Genomic DNA, 21095 nt, shown 5'->3' on the forward strand with positions numbered 1-21095 from the left:
AACGCTGTGCTAACCCCACATATTTTGGAAGGACTGCGGGATGCCACCTTTTACTGTCAATATTTTCTTTTTTCCTTATTCTCTGTCACCCCGAGGTATCACCGCTAACACCGATTACCGGCGAACTCCAGGAAGCCTGAAACCTCTCAAACCCAGCGCCTCCCCCGCGGGACCCTGCCCGGACGGCTCCGGCACAGCCCCCGCCGGCGCGGCGGGCAGGGCTGCGGGCAGGGCCCGGCGCAGCGGGCAGGTGCCGCACACCGCCTCTGGCGAGCGTTCCTCGGGGCAGGGCCCTCCATCTTTCACCCCGAGAACCCGCGGGGCGCCCACCCGCCTGCCCACGGCGACCTCCGCCCGGGCGGCAGCCCCCGCCGCCTCCCCCGGCCCCTCCGGGCGGCAGACGTCCCCCGGAGGAGGCTTCACGGTGGGGCACGGCGCCTTCCCGTCTTGCGCCTCACCTGGCATGGGGGGAGCCGACGGCGCGCTGAGGCTCTGCCGGGGCGATGCCGGTGGGGAGTGGAGCGCGGTGCCCTGCCGCCGTCGCAAGTCCCTCCGCGGCCCCGCGCCCCGCGCCGCCGCCTTTATGGGCTGCGGGCCGGGCCCCGCTGTCAATCAGCGGCGCCGGGGCGCGCCCCCGGCTCGCCCCCCCGCGGCGGTGACATAACCCCCCCGCCGCCCCCTCCCCACCGGGCGGCCGGCGCTCGCCTACCTGCGAGGCCATCCCGGGCCCGGCCCTCCCCTGCACCGCCCCGCGACCGACCGACCGCCCTCTGCGGGCGGTGCAGGGGCGGTGCGGGAGGCGGGCCGGGCAGCCGGGGCCTGCCCCCAGGGAGCGGAGGGGCGCGGAGGGGCGGGGAGAGGCGGCCGGCAGCGGCCGTCGTGCCCCTGCTTTGCCCGCGGTTTCGCGAGGGGACGAGCGCGGCCGCCCCGGCGCGGCAGAGCCCCCGGGAGGCGGCGCCCGGCCCCAGCAGCGGGGCTCCGTGCGCGGCCGGGGCCCGCCGCCGGCGCCTCCCGAGCCCAGTCCCCGCGGGCGGGGAGGGTGGCACCGGCCGCTCCCGCCCGGCCCGGCCCGGCCCGGCCCGGCCGAGGGCTTCGCGAAACCTCGCCGGCTGAGAGCTCGGTGCTCCTGCCGCCACTGCGGCAAAACTCGGCCTTCCTGAGTCCTCTCATTTTTATCCTTCTTATTTTTAAGCGCGACATGCCCCAGTCACCTTCCCCCCCTCCGTTTGTAAAGTGCATATCGGAGCAGCTTCTCCAGTCAGCCCCAGCACCCCGGTTCCTCTTTCCTCCACGGGATGCAGCACCATCCCCTTTGCTCTCAGTGAAGGCACAGTGGGCTTGCTTAGGCATGCTCCTGATGGAGGGAGCCTTGCCTCGAGCTAATGAAAGCAGCACACAAGAAATCTCACTTTTACGGTGCTGCCAGTCTCGTTGGGAGGACTGGAAAGTATCTCCACAAGCAAGGGCTCCGGTCCCAGCACTTGGGCTAGTGGGTCGCCCCGCTGAGGAGCAGCCAGCATGGCTGAAGGCATCATGCTCCGTGTGGAGCAGAAGAATGGGACCCTGTGGTGGGTCCACAGAACCTGCCCTGACATGCAGAAACGTTTCAGAAGTCAAACGAGAAGACCAGGATCCCCACTGCTGAGGCCCGAACTGGGGTTGCAGAATATCTGTGGAAGGATCCTGCAGCTGATGCAAAGAGGCATGGATTTGGTTGAGTTGCCTGCAGAATCCAAGAAATGGACCCCTGTCAAATGTATAGGTGGATAAACACCACAAATGTTAAAAAAACAAACAAACAAACAAACAAACAAAACACCAAAAAAAACCCCAGCATAGGAAGTCATCAACTTTGCTCATCACAATTTGAAATTGCAGTAGAAAAAGGTGTTGATGTTTCAGAACTCGGAAGACTTCGAAAGGCTCAGTCCGTCACTAGAGCAGAAAACGCCAACGCAAGCATCGCTGCCTTTCCTTTTGCCATGGAAGCTCCTTCCAACTTGGCTGGCCTTGGCCTTGAGGGGTAGTGGGAGCCAAGGAGCCTTCCCCTTTCTCACAGGGTCCAGGGGACTGAGCCAAGCTAGGAGGGAGAGGGCTTTTTTGTCTTCCTGAGACATTCAGGTTTCAGTTTTGTGAAACCTCAAGAATTTAAAAAAATAGCTAATGAAGTTCACAAAACCTCAAATTCTACTGAGTTTACTCATTCCCCCCACTATAGTACGACTTAGTCTTTATATTTATATATGTAGCTCGATGGTGTGTTTTCCACAAGACTTTGAACAGCACTGGCACAACTCTCGTCAGGAAGCTGCTCTGGGTTTGCAGTTGGAGAAGAGAGGACAGCAAAGTGTTTAAGAGACCTAGAAGGTTTCTTTGAGATAGTGCAGTTTACTATTGGTATGTTCAAACAGGAACACTTTTTACAGTGGAAATTTTTAAGTCAGTAAAAGGACAGTGCAAAGTAAAGAGACAAATTTTATTGTGATTGCTTTTAACCAGCTACCTCGTAACAAAACTCCTCTTTCCATCTCTGTGGGCATTGCAGGAATGAAGGATTGATAGCATATTGTTTCAAGCTGAGTGATTTATATATAGGATGATGACCTTTGAGAAGACAGACTTGGTTCTCTTCTTTCCACGACTGTGAAAATGCTCACTGCTTACTTTCCCCTGGCCACCTTGGAAGAGGTAAACATCCTCTTCTTTCCAATATTCCTGACAGAAAGGCTCACAGGAATGAATGCACACACATTTCTTCAGCTAGCAATGTACACCCACAAACATGGGAATTACGTTCATGTTTCTCCATCTACCTGCTTTTTCAGTACAAGGTGCAAGTGAGCAATGGTAATTAGAGAGATAATGAAGTCAGATTTGCTAACATTTAGGAACACCAGTGAGGTAAAGTAGTTCTCATACTGATGGTTTTCTCTAGTGTTTTACCTTTCATTGTGCTTTGCTTCAGACTGGCACATCAGGCATGAGCACAGGTCCCTAACTTCTCATTTCTTTACGCACCTCCCTTTGCCTTTTTCAGTCTACTGTTTGGGTTTTTGCTTTTTTCCCTTCCGCACCAGCCCTACAGGACTTCCATTTTGGATCATGTGAGCATCGTGCAAGGTAACATGCATCACTGAAAATCACTGGGGAATGGCAGGATTCTGGTACAGCACTATCTCAGAAAGAACTGTGATTTGATGGATTTCCACCAAATAATCCTTGTTTTTGCCTAGGAGTTTAAACCATGACACACTGATATTCTAATTTAGCTTAGCTTGGGGCCAGACTTGAACTCTCCTGTGTTAGAAGAAATCCCGCTAAAGAAGTGGAATACGCTATACATACTAGAATTTTTTGACTGCTTTTCTGATAAAATTGAAGCTATTGTGGCTTGATGCCAGAAGATAAATTCCATGAGTTTTGCTGGGTGAAATCCTGATCGACTTTTTTTTTTCTTTTCCCACAAAAGCACCCCCACTAATTGAAATGGATCTAATTGCACGAATATGATGAGGAAGTCCTTCAGGTCTTATCCTGCAGTCCCGGATGTTCACCTGATGCTGATAAATGTTCCTTCTGAAATGCTGTCCCACAGGCATGAAGAAATTTTCAGTTTTTTCTTCCTGCGGTGAGGTTTGATTTTCATAATTCATTATATGGGGGTTCCAAAACTGAAACACATTACTTCAGATTAGTATGTGACTCAGCCATTCAGGTTTTTGACCGAGCTTGTAGTGATAGGGAGAGAGACCTGGGTGGTTCCTCAGATAACATGTTGTAAGTACTCCAGCTAAATGCAGATTTTGAATACTGGAATAGATTACACAAGGCACAGTGTATTCATCTGTAATGAGGGAGAAAGTTATTTTTGACAAAGCTTTATGTAGGCTTTAGTTTAAATTCTAGTGCATAAGTAGTCAGAAAAAATGGGCATCATAATCAGGTACTTAGTTTTCCATTCTTTGATTCAGAAGGAGAAGTGTTTTTTTTCCAACCTTCCTTAAATCATTTCCAGGATAAAATGTATCCAGATACAAATGCTAACACATTCTGTCAGAACAAATGGTCATGGGCTGTGCAAGTACAGCTGGTATACTTCTACAATAATCTTGTCAAAGAGGGAAATCTTGCTACCACCCGTTTAAAAACCTCATCTTTACTCAGCAAAGTGCTTATACATAAAGGCTTGCTCAGTGGTGTCGGCAGGAGAACTTTGAGTTTAAAGCTAAGCACATGTTTAAGTGTTTTGCTGAATTGGTTCTTACATGATTTAACTGGTGTCACACAATAACTTATGGAAAGAGCTGTAAGTGGAGCCCTAGGCTTCCAACTCACGATTGGAAACTTTAATCTGGAAAATGTTTTTTCCCTGTCCTTACAGTACATATGACAAAACAAATATCCATCTACAAACAGTTAAATGTGTCCTTAACCATTTCACAGAATTTTTGTGTTCTTTCCCCACATGTGAATTGCTAAACACGTTAGGGCTGCCAAATGTGTTCAGCCTCCAAAGAGGAACATTCCCCTACCAAGTGCAATGCAAATGAGCACTGAAAATGATCAGTAAATCCCACGTTGTTGCTCTGGCTTCCAAAAAACCCCTTTTACTAGATTCAGAACAGATTTATTACCCAAAGACCTGCTTTTCTTACAACTTTGTTACATAGTTTCACATTCTATCACAGAGGTATTGATATTTTCACTTATAACAGGAAAAGAATACATCACTACAGCACTGACTTTTAAACAGCTCAGGCTATCCTTATTATCCAGGCTGTACTATTATAGTTTTTATTTTATTTGCAGTACTGTGCTTTCTGTATGTCAAATGGAATTTGGTCTGTTGTATTTACGTATGTTCAAAGACAGCCCAAATCTCAAAGCTTTTAGATGGTTTGGATTCAATCCTCGTTTAGAAGTAAAACGTACGGAAGTTGATAGTAGTTTTAGCTGAGGAGCAAGTGAATACAACTAAAATGGTAACTTCAGTGGTCCAGCTGCATTATAAAAGTAGTTCAGGGGACCAGATGCCATTCATTTCAGGAGGAGGTAGAGCCAAACGACCTTTGAAGGCTTGGGCCTAGCTTCTTTTCACTTATTTAGGTGAAATAAAACACCAAAGGCTTACTGAGGGCTTAATAAGTTATAGCAAATGTTTGCATGATCTCAGTCTAAATAGAATTTTTTATTGCAATGAGACCCACGTTTGTGTTTCACCAGAATCGTGCCCACACAACTGCCCCGTGAAGGGTGGGTTATTGCCACTGCTGCATGCGTTGACTGCTGGGGGTCCATCCTGAGGGGTCTTTAGGTGCAAACTCAGGATGGGAGCCCCTCTCCTGGGCAGACCTGCAGCCCCATGCCCGAGGGTGCTACCTCTGCCGCGCTTTCTCCCTCCGACCGGCAAGGGCCTGGGCATCTGCACCCTTCCCCTTGCCCTCCATTTTTCTATAGGTACGGCAGGGTGGCTGGCCAACAGCAAAGTATGGTCTTACCAGGTACAGTGCGTCCCTGAAACACGGGATTCACAGAGTCTGAAGAGATCAAAAGGCAGAACTGGGAAGAGAAACTAAATGGATGAAAGCCCCAACAGGGCAAGAAAAAAACCATAATCAAAAGAATTGAAATTGATTGCAAAAAATTTGGAAGGCCACAGAGAACAGTCTGGGGGTTTGATATCTCTCCATATGTTCAAAACTCCCGCAGATGGAGTCATGGGTCCCACAGGATGAAGTGAAGAGATGAAAGAAAGCAATTCATGAAACTACTACAGCTGGCTGTGGGTCTCTAACTGGGAGAAAGAGCGTCATTCAGCCGTGGCCTGATAATGATTATGATGATTAAAGCTGAACAAATAATTCCCATATTTTTTTTTTTTACTCTAATATGTGTTTTGCCTCTTTTTCCTCTCATAAGAACATCCACACGCAGACCACAGCTTCCCCTAGCACATTAATTACTTGGGTGTGCTCATATAGCACAACAACTTGCATTGTTGATGAATATTTAAAATCCAAATCATCTTGCTTAGCTGTGAATGGTCAGCAGAGTCAGATGGCAGCATTTCAGCTCCCCAGTCAGCACACCATCACTTCCTTAACAAATACTTGGGCATACGTATTAAAAGTGGGGCCTCTTATTTATAAGTGGGGCCTTGTATTTATAAGCATCCGTTTTGCTCTGAAATGGCTCTGAAAGCCGTCATCCCCATAGAATTAAGTAATTTCAAAAACCCCTCTGAAATAGTTCAAAGGTGAAGAAAATCGGTTTTGCTGTTATGTTTCTTGTTCCACTGTGGCTGTCTCTGGTACTCTTGAAAAGTGAACAGGGAGAAATTTGCTCTGATGATAACCATAGACTACTCAGTTTGATATAGTCATATAATGAAATGCTGGGGAAAGGAGAACAATGGGAAAAATGTCTATTACAGCATACGCCAGAAACAAAACGATGTATCTCCACACATATTTGTTGCCGACTTGCCAGTTCTTGCAAGTTATTAGCTATTTATTTATTTATTTATTTGTAATTAGTTATATGTTTCATGCTATTCAAGAACCAATTGGTTTCACATCAGTCAAAAGACTATAAGGAAACTGCAATTTGTTCCCCTTCCTACAAAACATACTCTTCCTATTTCTATGAATATTCTCTGGCAATAAAAATTGTAAGCTAATCAACAGTGATATAATTCAACCTATGCATGGTTTACTGGTATTAATATTCTTGCTTGTTTACTTACTTTACAGCAATTAACTGCATTTCTCCTAGTGATATTCTTTTCTTAACATTGCTTCATTTTCCTTTCCATGAATGCTCACAACGATGTGCTAGAAATGGAGGCATGGGAATGGACTGATATTCATCAAATTAAGAGTGACATTAATATTTATTATTGTCTTGCATTTATTTAGTTATTTATTTTATGTTTTGAGAATATTCACTTCTAGGAAACCACACAAGAACAAAGCTAGTTCTACTTCAAGAAAAGCTCTGCTGACCAGAAACCATCTCATTTTTCTCTCAGCTAACCACATAATGCATCTTAAATTTGCATGGTAATTTGCATGGTTCACAACATTAAGGAAAAGAGAAGAAATAAAGTTGATGGTTGTGGCATTTTTGCAATTGGATGAATGTATTTGCAGAGATGGGGATGAGCCCGTGTTCATGTCACTGGTGGTGGATGCCTAACTGTTTGTGAGGTTTCCATGGTGTTCTATTACTGCATTTGTGTAAGCATAAGTATGTGACTGTTCAAAGATGTGTCCCTTGCTACGGTATCCCTGGAAGCTGCCTGTGTTATGCTAGATTAAAGACGCTGAAGTTCAGACCCAGCTTGGGTGAAAATGTGTAGCTTTACTTCTATTTGTTTTGGTTAATCATATACTACACGTTAATCCTGTCATCAGACACCCCTTGTTCAAATACAGCAGAATGCCTTTCCTTTGTGTCTTCATTTGGATTTAATACTTTTTTCTCAAAACTAAAAAAGCAAACAAGCAATTCTTCACTTAATTTGAATTGTGCTTAACGTTATTCCTCTTTCTTCTGCCTCCAAATCCTTAATGAAGGTGACATTTAACAGTCGCTAAAAAATATATAGAAAACCTGGATTCAAGTCTAGATATCCACTTACAGGTCTAATCCCTTGCATATTTATCAAACTCCATCCAGAAACCATTTAGATACCAGCTCAATAACAACCTTCAGACAATGTCATGTCAAAGGCAGCTTGCTAACTACTTATCTGCCAACCTGGATGGCTCCTCATTCAAAAGTCCAGCTCTTGTAGCACTCTTTGTTACCTGCAGTTTAACTAATAATTCTCCATTTGCCACTGGGCTTAGTGTTTTGCTGACAACTACAGAATTAGATATCTTGCATTTTCCTTCTTTACAAGTTTATCTTAGCATAAAAGGTACCATGAGCTTCCTTTGATAAATCCATCTTGTTTTTATCCAGTTTTTGTCCCTATCTTCACTTATTCTTTGTTTCAGTATTTACTCTAAATTCTTTGTGCGTTACTGAGATCTGATTTGCTCTCTCTTCTCCCTTATGAAATATATTTATATTAATTTTCCCCATTTCCTGTGAGACTGTCCCAGATGAGACAGATTCACTCAAATTACTTGCTACTGGATTTGGAATCTCCCATGCCAGTTCCTTCAGAGTCCTGGTACAGAGATTATTTTATGATGTAAATTTTGAGCATGTCTGAGTCTGGGAATCTGGGCTTTTCTTCTTCCTCAGATGTTCTCATCCTTTTTCAATACCCTTTATTCCTTTTTTCTTTTCCTTTTCTTTTATTTTTCTTCTTTTATTTCTTTTTTTTTTTTTGCCTTGTGTTCAAAATCAATGTATATTTTTGAAATATCAACACCAGAAATGGATATAGCTTTCTAGTCAAATAAGTGATAAAAATATCTTCCCTGTTCTACTTGGTATTTGCCTATGTATGTGCATCCAAAGTTTACGTGCTTTTTCATAATCCTAACATAGTGCTGCATGTGTTGTTCAATTAATTATCGCATCATGACCCTTTACAAATCTTTATTAGAGTTACTACTTCCTATCTTCTCACATTTCACTGAATTACAATATGTGTTCTTAAGGGAGACTACCTGAAATTTTTGTGTAATCTGAAAACCTCAGCAGTTTTAGTATATTGTTTTAGGTACAATAGCTGAACATAGCTATTGCTATGTTGCAGCTGAACATAGCTGCATCAAGAAAAGCCCCTTGTAGGACCTCTCTGCATTACTAACTCTTCAGCCACCCACAGTGAAGATCTTTCACTTACAACTATTACTACAGCTACAACAGTTGCTATGCTCTATTTACAACGGCTTTGTATCTATGATGGATCTATGTTGAAAAGATTCTAGGGAAAATAACTGGCAAACACTCAATATACATGACAGCAGAAAAGTTAAAATTTTGCTCAGAAAAACATTTCATTATTTTCTTGATCCTGCTCTCAAGGAAAATTAAATTCCTGTCCTTAAGCTAATGAAAAAATTCTGAAACATACAACATTACTGAATTTGTATGTTATAATCTGAAAGAAAATTAGGAAAAAACAAAAACCTTTTTTGTTAAAAATCTTCCTAGTGTTTGGCAAGATCTACTCCATTCTACCATGTCTGTAATATCTCTTGCTTCCCTCATGGAACTATTTATTTCATAGATTAGTGATGCCTGATGGTGTTTTTATATTTTGAGGTGGAAGATGCCCTGAAAATCTAAATAATTTTAATTATGTACAGTTACTCCTGTTACACTTGTCAAGAGGAGGTGTCGACACATAGATATTTTCGTCTCTGACTGAAATGGAACTTGCTGTATAAGGCTATGGGCTTGAATAAGAAATGCCCATAGAGAAAATAAGAAGAGAACATATTTTCGTACTAGCTTTCCTACTGAATTTCTTACTAAGTGCTGTCTTAGTACTGAGATAGAAGTTGTCAACCATATTTTTCTTCCAAAGTAAATAGTGTAACTTTGATAAATACTTTCGTTAAATTATACAAATGCTCTCTTAGATTACCTGTTGTTCAGCTTTTTCCTTCCTTTGGGCCCCAGAATTACTGTTTGATGTACTTAAGGATAGCAGAGGGAGGTACCCAACCACCACCCTGCACTTCCCAACAGAATTGAAGACCTTTTTACATAAAGCTGGCTATATATCTTTCTTTATTCTTTCAGACATCCAAAATCATACTAAAATGCCATTGGCTCCCACATTCAAAAGCAACTAGTAATTGGGCCTCTGTTTTTTAATCAACTCGACACACCTTCAGGGTGACTAGTTCCTAGAGAATAAGTCTATGGAGATGTAATTCTATAATTTGTTAGAAATAGGCTTCTATGTGGGGTTATTTTTCATTTTCTTTATAGAACTTGGGAGGGAAAGTGATATTCCTGCACTGAATTTTGGATACCAGGTGAAAAATAAGATGGCTGTTTGGAGTAGCTCCTTTTAAAGGCTTTTAGACTTAGTTTAAAATTTCAGTTTTCTGTATGGCTTGCATAGTATTACTGTGGTAAGAAGATGTTAGTAGATACTATACAGTTCTGTTCAGGTTTGATTTTGAAGAAACATTCTTGATCAGCTGTAATACATTTCTCTTCATACAGAAAGGAGGCAGTGGGCATATTCCCTGCGTCAACCTCTTTGACTGAGAACTGTACCTATAACTTTCAATAAGTTATACCCATGTGAGTCCTCTTGAGGCCACATTCTTATGTGTAATGAGAAGCCTTTTTCAATATAATAAACAAAGTTTGTGTTTTCAAATTCAGTGAAAGGTTATTAGATATTCAAAGGTTGATTATTTTTCGCACCATCACAGATAGTTAACTAAGTTCTGATTTGTGTCCTTTATTAAATTCCTCAGTGCTCTCTTGTTATGATTTTCTCAGATTCATTTCCAGTATATGTAAATTAGTGGAATATTTGGCGCATGAATAGTTGCATGTACGTTTTGTGTGCCAAGATTAGATTGAGGTTCTTTGTTGCAAATCAAGTTTTTAGTAATTAATAAAAACCTAACTGCCTGACCTTTGTTCAGAATTACTATTTCAGCCTCTTGGATTGTAAAGTAAAGCTAGACACCACCTATAAAAGAGTGGACTTCACTCCGTAAATGGAAATGATGCAATCTCTTTGGCCAACCTGTGGTTCCTTGTAGGGCTATATGGATTATAGAGTAGGATATGTTCAGCCAAATACTGCTTTCAGTCTCTTAAACTACCTTCTGAAGGGAGCTGATGAGTGGCACATAACCAGAGGATGAGGTTATTTGCACCACGTGGCCTAAGTGGTTCTTTCAGAGTTGCTTTTTGATGCTGAAGCGTAAGCTTGCCTCTTCACCCTGCTTCCTCCTCAGAGGTGTGCATCAGCCCAGAGTGAACAGGATGTAGATTTGAGTCATGTGTCTCTCTGTTGTGGTGTGTCGCTTAAAAGACGGCTATGAGAAGATCAGCAGATTGACAGCTTTAAAACGTCACAGAGAAACAGTAACAATTAAGCTTACAGGAGTTGTAGTTCAAACGAGCTTGAAAGACATCTGACTAATGATGTCAGTGGTGTAGCCATAGGTATACAAGTTGTTCATTGACCATCGCTACTATTTCAGTTAAGAGGGTGTCTATCATCTTTCTTTTAAACACACAATAGGGACTTCTGCTCCTGGTAGGACACAGTCTGGCCTTATCATATAAATCTACAGTGATTAGTTCTGCCAGGAAAATCAGTAGCTTCCAACTGCCTTAGACATATGGCCTCCAAAAGTCAGATCTATGGAAGAACGGCTGTGGTGCCGCAAAAGAAAACGATCTCAGATTATTGTTGGAAAAAAGACAATGAAAGCTCTTTTCTGAGGTTTGGCCTGGTTAGAATGAGGATTTTCTTAGAAATTCAGTCCCAGATATAATTAAAACGTCATCAGACTTCTGCATCATGGAAGTCTGTGTAAGGTTGAACACTCAGCCAAAAGGAAATGTGTTTAAGAGCTTTCATAACACAAAGCCAGCCCGAGATCTTCTTTGATCTTTACTGGATTGCTTTATAGACAACCTATTTCACAACTGCATTTAGTCATCTGCCTTCATGATAGAAAGCAGATTTGGTGTACGTCTGTGCATTGTAAAAGTGGTAAGCAGATCATGGTACAGGATCATGGAACGGTGTCATCTTATGGACATTCTGCAACTTCATGACAACTTAAAAAAATGTCGAAGAGCATCCTTTCCCAGGTAAATTAAAAAAAAAGGCTTTTCTTTTTTTCTTATTTCCATGAGGAAAAGGAGAAGGTGCCTAAGGAGAATTTTAAAACTAATGGGATTATGCTTGCTAAGAAAGAAAAATTGTCAAGTAGGAAAGTGAGATTTTGGAAAATTCCAATTGTGATGGGTCGAGAGCTGCCCTAACTACAAAAATACATATTTTTGTCACTTAACTCAGAAGCTGATTACACAAGTCTTAGCTAGTCTTTGACTCTTTCTGTGGTCAACACAGTGACACAGGCAACATAGAGACTTCTCCCCCCCCTAAAAGCAAGTCTAAAATGAACAAGATCCAGAGGTGCTTACCAAAGACCAAAACGAACAAAACATGCCTTTAAAGGTTACAGTAACACTAATGACTGAGATGTCAGAATTCACACATTATTCTGATAAGCATGAACGGATTTTTTTTCCTTAAGTGTTACTATCTATCTAACCTTTCCAAGGTCCCTTTGGCCTTTCCTGCTTAAAATCTCTATGAGTTCATAATTTGTTCTTTGACTAGCAAGTTGTTACCTGGCCTCACAATTCAATGTGTAGCCAAAAAAACAAATGTAGAAAATGCAGATACTGAAAAGTAACAGTGAAGACAAAGAAGAATGAGTACTTAAATCCTGGAGTGAATGAACAAGGACATTGAGCCCATCACACAGAAACAAGGGAAGGTAGAATGTGCTAAATTCAGGTATAGATCTGGATGTTTAAGTCAATGCTGGACTCATAAAAAACAGATTCTGAAGGGAAGTTAATTTTCTCTTGGATATCATTTCTTGTTCTCTTGCTACTATACTCCCCTGTCTTTCTCCTATCTAACTCTCTCCCCTTATCTGTCCCCTATGTGTGACACCAATCACAAGATGTCCTTCCTGCCTTCATCTCTCTCGTCTAGTCCCCAGATCTGCTGTCCTTCTGCTATCTCCTGACGAACACTACTTTCCCACACTCCTGACTCCCCTGATATGCTCTTCAAAATAACACCCAAATAGCATTCGTGACATTTCCAAGTTAGGCTACTTCTTCTTTTAATTGAATTTTGAAATTTTATTCCAAAAATGAGGACACAAAGCTTCCTCTAAACGACTTTTACGTCTGCGTTGGGGATATCAGATGTAAGATGTGCTCATTCCAACCTCAGAAACAATCCTCCCAACTATTTTTTCTGAAACTTCCTAACAAATGAGCTCTGAGACAGCTTCAGAACCAGAAAATTTTAGTTTAGAGTATTAGCATGGGAAAAACTTAAAAGCTAATAAAAAAAGAATCAAATAACCTTGATGTAGAGATGTTGTTATCTGCACTGCCTGTAACATTCCTATCACGTATATAGCAGTTGTTACTGGATGCCTTGGAATAATCCACAAGTATCAGGTTAACTACACTACCAAATATTAAGCAAACAGAAGAGATTTATGTCAGTAGGAAATAGAAGTCGACCCTCACCGAGTAGGAATGTTCTTAGGAAGGGAGGATCAAGGAATTTTTCCTAGTCAGACCATGGTCTGTTGAGTGATTATTCTAATAAGAAGTTTCTCTCTAAATCTCTGACTAGTCCAAAGGGTTGAAGTTAAGTATGGTTGAACAAAGAAAAAAATCCTTTAATTCTGTACTGATTAAAAAATTAATTTGGACTTACTTTATGAACAGATACAAACTGAAATGGCATCAGTACAGTTTTCTGAAGCTTAAAGCATGGAAGAAAATATAAGTAAATATACAGTTCATATTTCAAGCAGGCAACATGAAGATAAAATGTGATGTTCATTGTATAAAGTTCTGGAAGTAGAAAGGAATCTTGCGGGAAAAACTTAGATCTTTCAGAGAAATGGCATGCCTAATAAAAAAAACTTCTCACAAAATGTAATTGATCCTCTATATTTTTCAGGAAAATTTTGCATGTTTGACATATTTTCATGTCAGTTCTATGTATCCGATTTATGTAACAATGCTCAGCTAAGAATAAAATCTATTGGGGAAATATCTGATGCTTCTTGTACCACAAACATGTAAGATTTTTTTGTTAGTTCTTTCACCCATGAAACTTGAGGAATCTCAAATGACAACTGCTAAATTGTATCCTAGAGACAGGCATGAAAAGAACTCCTCAACTTAAATGGATGGCCATAAGTAACTTCCCATTACAGCTGCGTTTGGAAGGGAGTGTGAAGAGGTCACTAAACTATACATCAAACTGGGAAGACTTGCCAGGAAAACATGCATTTCTGGAGTTGACATGGCAGCATGCAGTGTCTCAGCGTTATAGTATATGGAACAAATTCTGATGTCCATACTCAGTCTTTAATCATTCTTTACTCAAAAACGTCACAGAATTAAACGGGAACAGTGCCACAATAAATACTGACTTATAGTTGGGATTGACAGTGGTTTACTGTTTCAAAGATGACTATTCCAAGTACTCCAAAATTCACATATAACCCCGACTGTTTGGAAAATTGTTGGTCTCCTGAGGCTGCAAGGCAGGGTTAGTGTCCCAGGTTCAAGGTTATTTAAGCAATTGATTCCAAAGTGCCCCTCTCCCATACCCATGGAACAGCACGCAAAGCCACTTGATCCTTCGTTTTATATGTACTAAGGCTCAAACCTTGGCTCAACCTTTCCCAAAATGAACAAAGACCTTTTGGATATGTCTCAAGCACATAACAGCCATGGCCTTTTAGGCAAACAGGTAGTGGGAAAGTGTTCACATACAAAATTTCTCAAGGGTTAAGTCAGAAGCTCAAAGCCAGCCAGGAAAATGAGCCGAAAGAAGCATCGCGTGAATGTCGAAGCGTAGTGTCTGTTGAGGAGTAAAGGAGCTCCACACATGCACTGACTCAAAGAGACATGCTGCTCCCAGTGACGGTAAGTTAAACTTCATGTTTGGGGCCTCTGGAGAACCTGTGCTATTCCTGCCTCCTGCCTAATGGGGTCCTCTGGGAAGTTTCATGCGGGCATGTACAACTGCACAGAAAGTGTGTATATCAGCATCCTGAGCCATGGGTCATCCAGACTGGATGATGACTGAAATGTGTTATGCCTACTTTCTGGCCTGCGAGTTGGATTTCTCTTCCAAGGAAATGAGAAAATGAGAATACAGGAGGTCATAAGGAAGGGCCTAGAATTTGCATGGATCTCATCCTGATGCTGTGTCTATTTAAATGTGCACCCAGAGCTGAAAGCTTGGAGCATACAAAGTTTTCATAGTAGCTATAACCCCAGACATCAATATTTTTGGATGCAAAAGACGATTTCAAGGTGCTTGAGAATCTGTATACAGATTCCAGTTTTATTTTAGGAATACTTTCCAAGGAAATTAACACTGATGTAATAGCTAGGATTATAGTGGCATACTTCCTGACCAACAGAGCTGAGTATAAACAAAGCACAGCAAGTCACCAGTTTGTGTGGATAAGGGATCCCTCATACGGATCCTGTAGAGTGAGCTCTTCATAACGCTTCCAGATGCTTCTCAGATGCTTTCTTGGGTTAGAGTGAATGTATAGAGGACGTCATTATAAGGAGAGAGCGGGGGCTCAGGAGCAGGGACAGAGGAGGTGTACAGTGCAAGAGGGTGCTCCAGAGGCAGGAGAGAAGAGGGCAGGTAGCTTAATTGCATTTCCTTGTTTTCAGAAGGTGAAGTTTGTATTACACTGGGTAGTAGTAGCTTTTGTGTTCTTCTAAGCTCTGTATCAACAAAGTTCAGAGTTATTTCATGAAAATGTAGGTAAGACTGTGAAAATTTAACACTCTATCTGCTCCAAGGTTTTTTAGAAGTCTCTCGGAGGAAGTTTGATATTCTAAGACACTTCAAGAAAGCATATTGTTTGTTTCTGAGTTCTAACCAGTCACACAGTCACTGGAGAAAATTCATATTCAAACTCCCATGGCTCTTTCAAGTACATCTAGTTTAAAAATTACAAACAATGGGAAGTTAAAAGTCTGCAAATAGTGAGAATATGGAAGTCCCCTTGGTGTTATGTAATGCATATTTTAATTGGGAAAAAAGTGGTATTGATATTTATTATAACTGTATGTTTATATATTGTGGCTAGCCAACTGTAAAAAATATCTCCATCAGCTATTTCCTTTCTCTGTTATGGTTTGTAAAAAGCGTTCTGGAATATTTTAGACAAGAAATATGAAACTACTTTTTTACATATTCCATTAGAACTATTTCCCCAGTCCAAGAAAGTGGTGGAGAATAAGTTGAATGGGGAGTAGGCTTAGCTGGTCAAATGTTGGTTGGCTTGTGTCAAATATCTCTGACAAACCTGTGACAATTTCGCAGAAAAAAACCCATGCATATATGAAAAAATAGACTGATGGAGGAATTAAAGATGTGAAGCATTCTCCATAGTTTATAGGAGTTCTACTACCTTTTGTGCAGCCATCTTTGGCTGATGAAGCAGAAAGTGCACAGTGCAAGCAGATTTTTTTCATTGACTACCTTTTTGGATTTGGCACAAAGAACAGTCTTTACTGACATGTGGTGATTGATACCGTACATGACGGCAATAAAACTCCCTTCACTTTCTCCTTTCTCTCTGCGTGAGTGATGACTGTAATGACTCTGTCTTTGTTCTTTTGTTCACTCCTTGAATTGCTACTTGTAGTTGCCAACTTGCTTTGCACCTGATTTGTCAAAAGAAAATCTTCTCCTCTACCACTCAAACCTAGCAAAGGAAATTATCTGAGGTTGGTTCAGTGGTTTCCAGAGGAACGCAGAGTCCTCATAGGTTGTGTGTTATTTCCTTGTCCTCTTCCCTTATCTGTTATATATTTCTGATTGCTCCTGATTCTATTTCCTCTCCCAGTTCACCATGTCATGGTGGTGGATCTAATTAAATGTTTGGAATGAGAGGGGTGTGCCTGCCATGAAATAAAATAATGCTTTTGGACCTGCACATCTGCCACATAGCATTTATTTTACTTCTCATTAAACATGTCAGAGTCTGTAAAGTGAATTGTTTGACTTTGAGAGGACTCCCCTGCTGGGAAAATGACAATATGCAGAAATGACACCTGCAGCTTCTCAGCTCTGCCCAGATGAGATCCTTCTCACAGTAACGTGAGAGGCAGGGTTTCCAGATGTCACTGTCTCCAAAGGAAATAAAAGCTTCCGCTTTACATGACCCACACAATGTGTTTCACTTCAGTGCACACGACTATGCACGACTAGTGCAGTATCACATCAGTTCTGTATCCCACAGCCTTAGGGATGAAAAAATATAGGACTATAAAGAAAATCTGTAGTGGATGAAGTACAGTTCAGTGGTTCAATTCATGTTACGTTGAATCTCAACATTTCAAATCAATTAAGGAGTGACTGATTATATCTAAACCCTGGATACACTTTCCAAGAAAAAACAAAATAGTTCATTAAAAAAAATACCTGTGCTCTCTGAAGCTGGCAAATGAAAAAATGAAATGTTCCCTGATACAGCAAATGCAAGATATGTGACTGCCATCTACTAGATGACCTGAAGAGTGTACAGAAAAAGCACAATTTGTGCTCAGGATGAGCTCAGCTAAAACTGTCCACACTAACTTACATGTCAAATGGGGCATTTGCACATTCAAGTGCTATATTTGGTTGTAAAATTACAGAAAATACATGCAGGCATTTTTTGTTCAAGTCACTGAATTTGCAAACAGCTAGGAGAAGGTGAATCTTCCTGTTTCAAACCTTCAGTACAACTTCATTTGGCTTTTCTGTAGTGACTGTGTTGGTTTACTGCAACTGAGGAACACACCTGATGTGCATTTCAGGAAAAAGTACGGATTTGTTTCCTACAAAGCAGTACACAGTTTCAATTAAGGCACCATTGTATCTCCATATTCCACTTAGGGTGATCTAAATATTTACTCGGCACATCCCTGAGTGTGGGGGTCAAGAGTCAGCCCACAAGCATGGTCTTCAGAGGGCAGATTTTCTCCATTCCCTGCCCAGATTCAAGGGTACTTTGGTGACTTAACAAAAGGTTTCCTGGCTTTTGAAAAGGCTGAAGGTTTAAATGTGTCCATAACTCATTTTGCACTGCTTTTGGATCAGACACTGAAATGAGATTGAACCCGTGATGTTGGCATGCACTTGCATAGTGAATATTGAGACCCCTATGGGACATGAACAGGAACCAACAGTTACTGATATAGAAACCAGCATGCTGTAGGTGCATGGTCTAGAGCAGCCTTCTCTGATACTGGATAAAGTTACCTCTGTATTTCCAGCTGTTTACACTGTGCAAGTTTTGTGCATAGCATAATTTTAAAGGGTATACAAAGCTGTGGAAAGTACATTAAGAAAGTAGCAGCTCCTTAAGTACCTCCCCTGCCTACGGACTAGTGAAAAGACCATTGCAATACTTTCCTCTATTTTCCTTTCTTCGTCTGCTCTTGGTTCTTCTATCTGTAGTTACCACATTGCTGAATGTGATTTACACCCAAATCCTGTCTTTTCCAAACATAACAAAGGAAAACATTATGGGTTGGAGCTGTTATTTGAGGAGGACTTAAAGAAACACGCTGAGAATTGGAACAGTTTTCAGAAGCTTGCAAAGGGAGAGGAAGATGTAGGAGAGAAGGAAGGATCAAAGAAATGAGAAGGCTATGTAGGCGAAAAAGGTACAGGGACGAAAGAGGAACTGTTTTCACAAACCGGACAAAATATGCCATTCTTCACTAGCAACAGAAGTGTCCCTGTTGCTTTCCTGAAGAAGCTGTTCTGGCTCCTGCAGTCCTGAGATTCAGCTGGTTGTGACTTAGGAGTTTCCTTTCCAGCCAGCCAGAAAGGCTGGGACTGGGATTCTTCAATAGTGATGGTGGTGACTGAAAGGGAAGGTGATTTATAGAAACTTCTCTCTTTATATAATTGTAAGATTTGCAGCACAAAGAACACAGGACTCTCTGTGCAGATTGAATTCAGCACAAAGAGCATGTGATGTTTCCCTAAAGTGATGATGGACACCAGAAATCAAAAAAGATGGGCAGAAAAGGAAGGGTTAGGAACTGGAGAAAGAAAAATGTAGAGAGGAGAGAAAAAGTAAGCCACTAGAAGTGGAAAAAAACATTAATAAAATAAGTGCTATAAAGAGATTTCTTTTGCTATGTATTACTCAAGAAATATATTTCTCTGGCCTACTGGAAAAGCAATGTCATTTTTGGATGGCGGTGATGTTCTACCTGAGTCAACCTGGTATGTACTATAACCCCATATTTTGAGAAATGCCATCTGAGGAAGTGAAGACTTCGTTTATGTAGACTTGGAAAGGAAGTCATAAAAAACATTCTTTCCACTCAGATTTTTGTTGAATGGAATAAGGCTCCCTGTCTCTTATTGGCACAGTCAGATAAGCATTCAGCTGAAATCATATTATTTCACAGACCTGACTCTCAACAGAAGCCAATCTCCTCATGGACCATTTGCCATACTGTTGACCATATAATCCAAATAATCCACAAGCACCAAACAGTGATGAAATAGAGAAAGAGGATTCAATGGAAGACAGTGAAATAAGTAACCGTATCCTATTTGAGGAATTATCAGCAAAGAAGAGTTTCTCAGCATGGTGCTAGGGACATTAATATGCTACAGAAGATATTTTCTACCCAGTGAAGAGCCTAGCCTGGTATTTTAGTAATTACATGGTAGCAGCACTTTTTATAAATTTCAGTGGAAAGGAGAGGAAAAACAGGGATCCATTTTTCCACTTAGATGTAGAAGGGTGGACTTACAGAGGTCCTCCAGTTCTAGGTATGACAGACAGACAGACAGAGTCTTTACTGTCATAATAGGAAACACCTCTAGAACCAAAAGAGTCTTTCAAGAAAAAGAAATGGTCATTACATGCCAGCTTAAATTTCCCCACAGATGTATGCAACTTACTAGTTTGGTTTTTTCTCTGCTGTATTAAGAGATCCAGTTCCTGGGGCTTTGGGGAAGAGAGGAGAGAGATTCTTATTTCTTCTCTTCCTACTGTTTCTCTTCTTCAACAGTTCATGAGGGAATAGAAAATGGCTACTTCAGTGGGAAGCAGGGGGCAGTAGGTGTTTCTGAGAACATGTCTGTGTTTTACATGAATCAATAAATGAAACAACTCAATAGAATAATAAACACACTTAAAAGGGATACAGGACTCTCCCCCACAACTATACGAGATTATACTGAGTGGCAGTTATGCAGAGGGTAAGTGCATGTCTTTATAAAGACTTTATAAAGTCTTTTATACAATATTTTTCTTAAAAATGTTAGCCTAGCCTGAAACTGAGGCAGAGTGGGAGGGAGAGAGGTTTTGTGTATGTATGCATGTGTATATAATAAAAGATAAAATAAATAGAAATTAATTGAGGCCTACTTGTGGAATTTGTTATTGTTTAAAAAAAAATAAAAATAAAGTCCTTAGGCTTGAGGGAAAAAAGTAATTAAATGCAGCTTTTCACAGCAATAGCCACACAGATCAAATACCCATGTAGATCAGGGCCACTACACATTGCTAGAATGGTCAAGTCAGCAGTACAGTGCCTGTGGCTTCCCTCATGTGTCTACCAAGAAATAGGGGCAACATGAATGGTGTTATAAAGTGAGTAAAGTGAAGAAATAAAAAGCAAGTATTTCCAGTTTTAAAAACTAAATTTTGGAGAGACAAAATAAAGATTTCTTGCACAATTGCAATATGTCTTGGGGAAAAAATCCTCTTGAAACCACAGGTTTTTTTCCCTCAGAAACCTTTTGCTAAAAATAAAAAAAAGAACATTCCTAAGTCTGGAAAAAAACATTTAACCTTTCTAAACATAAATCATCATCTCCCCCCACCTCCTTCCTCCAGCACAGAGCACCTGCTTTTGCTTTGTCCAGCTCTGGCTGCATATTAAAGCTACTGAGTTTTCCTAGAGAAGGAATGTGTCTTCTCTGCAAACTGCCCTGCAGTCAGCACTGGGTTTGGAAGAGAAACCTAATCTCTGAGAATCTCCAGAGGGCAAACCGATTTCCTAAATCGCATACGTCTAAGTAGTGGAATTGCTTTAAAATCCAAGTTGGTTTTTGCGTTTGGTTTGGTTGGGGTTTTTTATCCTACTGTAAGTTGCATTGAGGAACCTCCTCACCCCCTCACTGTGAGTTTGCACCACTGGAAGTGGAGCAGCAATGGTGAGGCCAGTGGGGTGAGCAGTGCTGCGATAAAATTTCACACTGCCACGTAGCTGCCTCTCTTCCCATCTAAGCAAAGCACAGTGACAGGTGAGAAAGGCAAAGGTACAAAAGAGAGAAGCATCTCAGAGTGGTGACTGAAAACTGCCCATTCCTCTCTCAA

This window comes from Calonectris borealis, chromosome 3 (assembly GCF_964195595.1).
Source record: "Calonectris borealis chromosome 3, bCalBor7.hap1.2, whole genome shotgun sequence".
Classification (NCBI taxonomy): domain Eukaryota; kingdom Metazoa; phylum Chordata; class Aves; order Procellariiformes; family Procellariidae; genus Calonectris; species Calonectris borealis.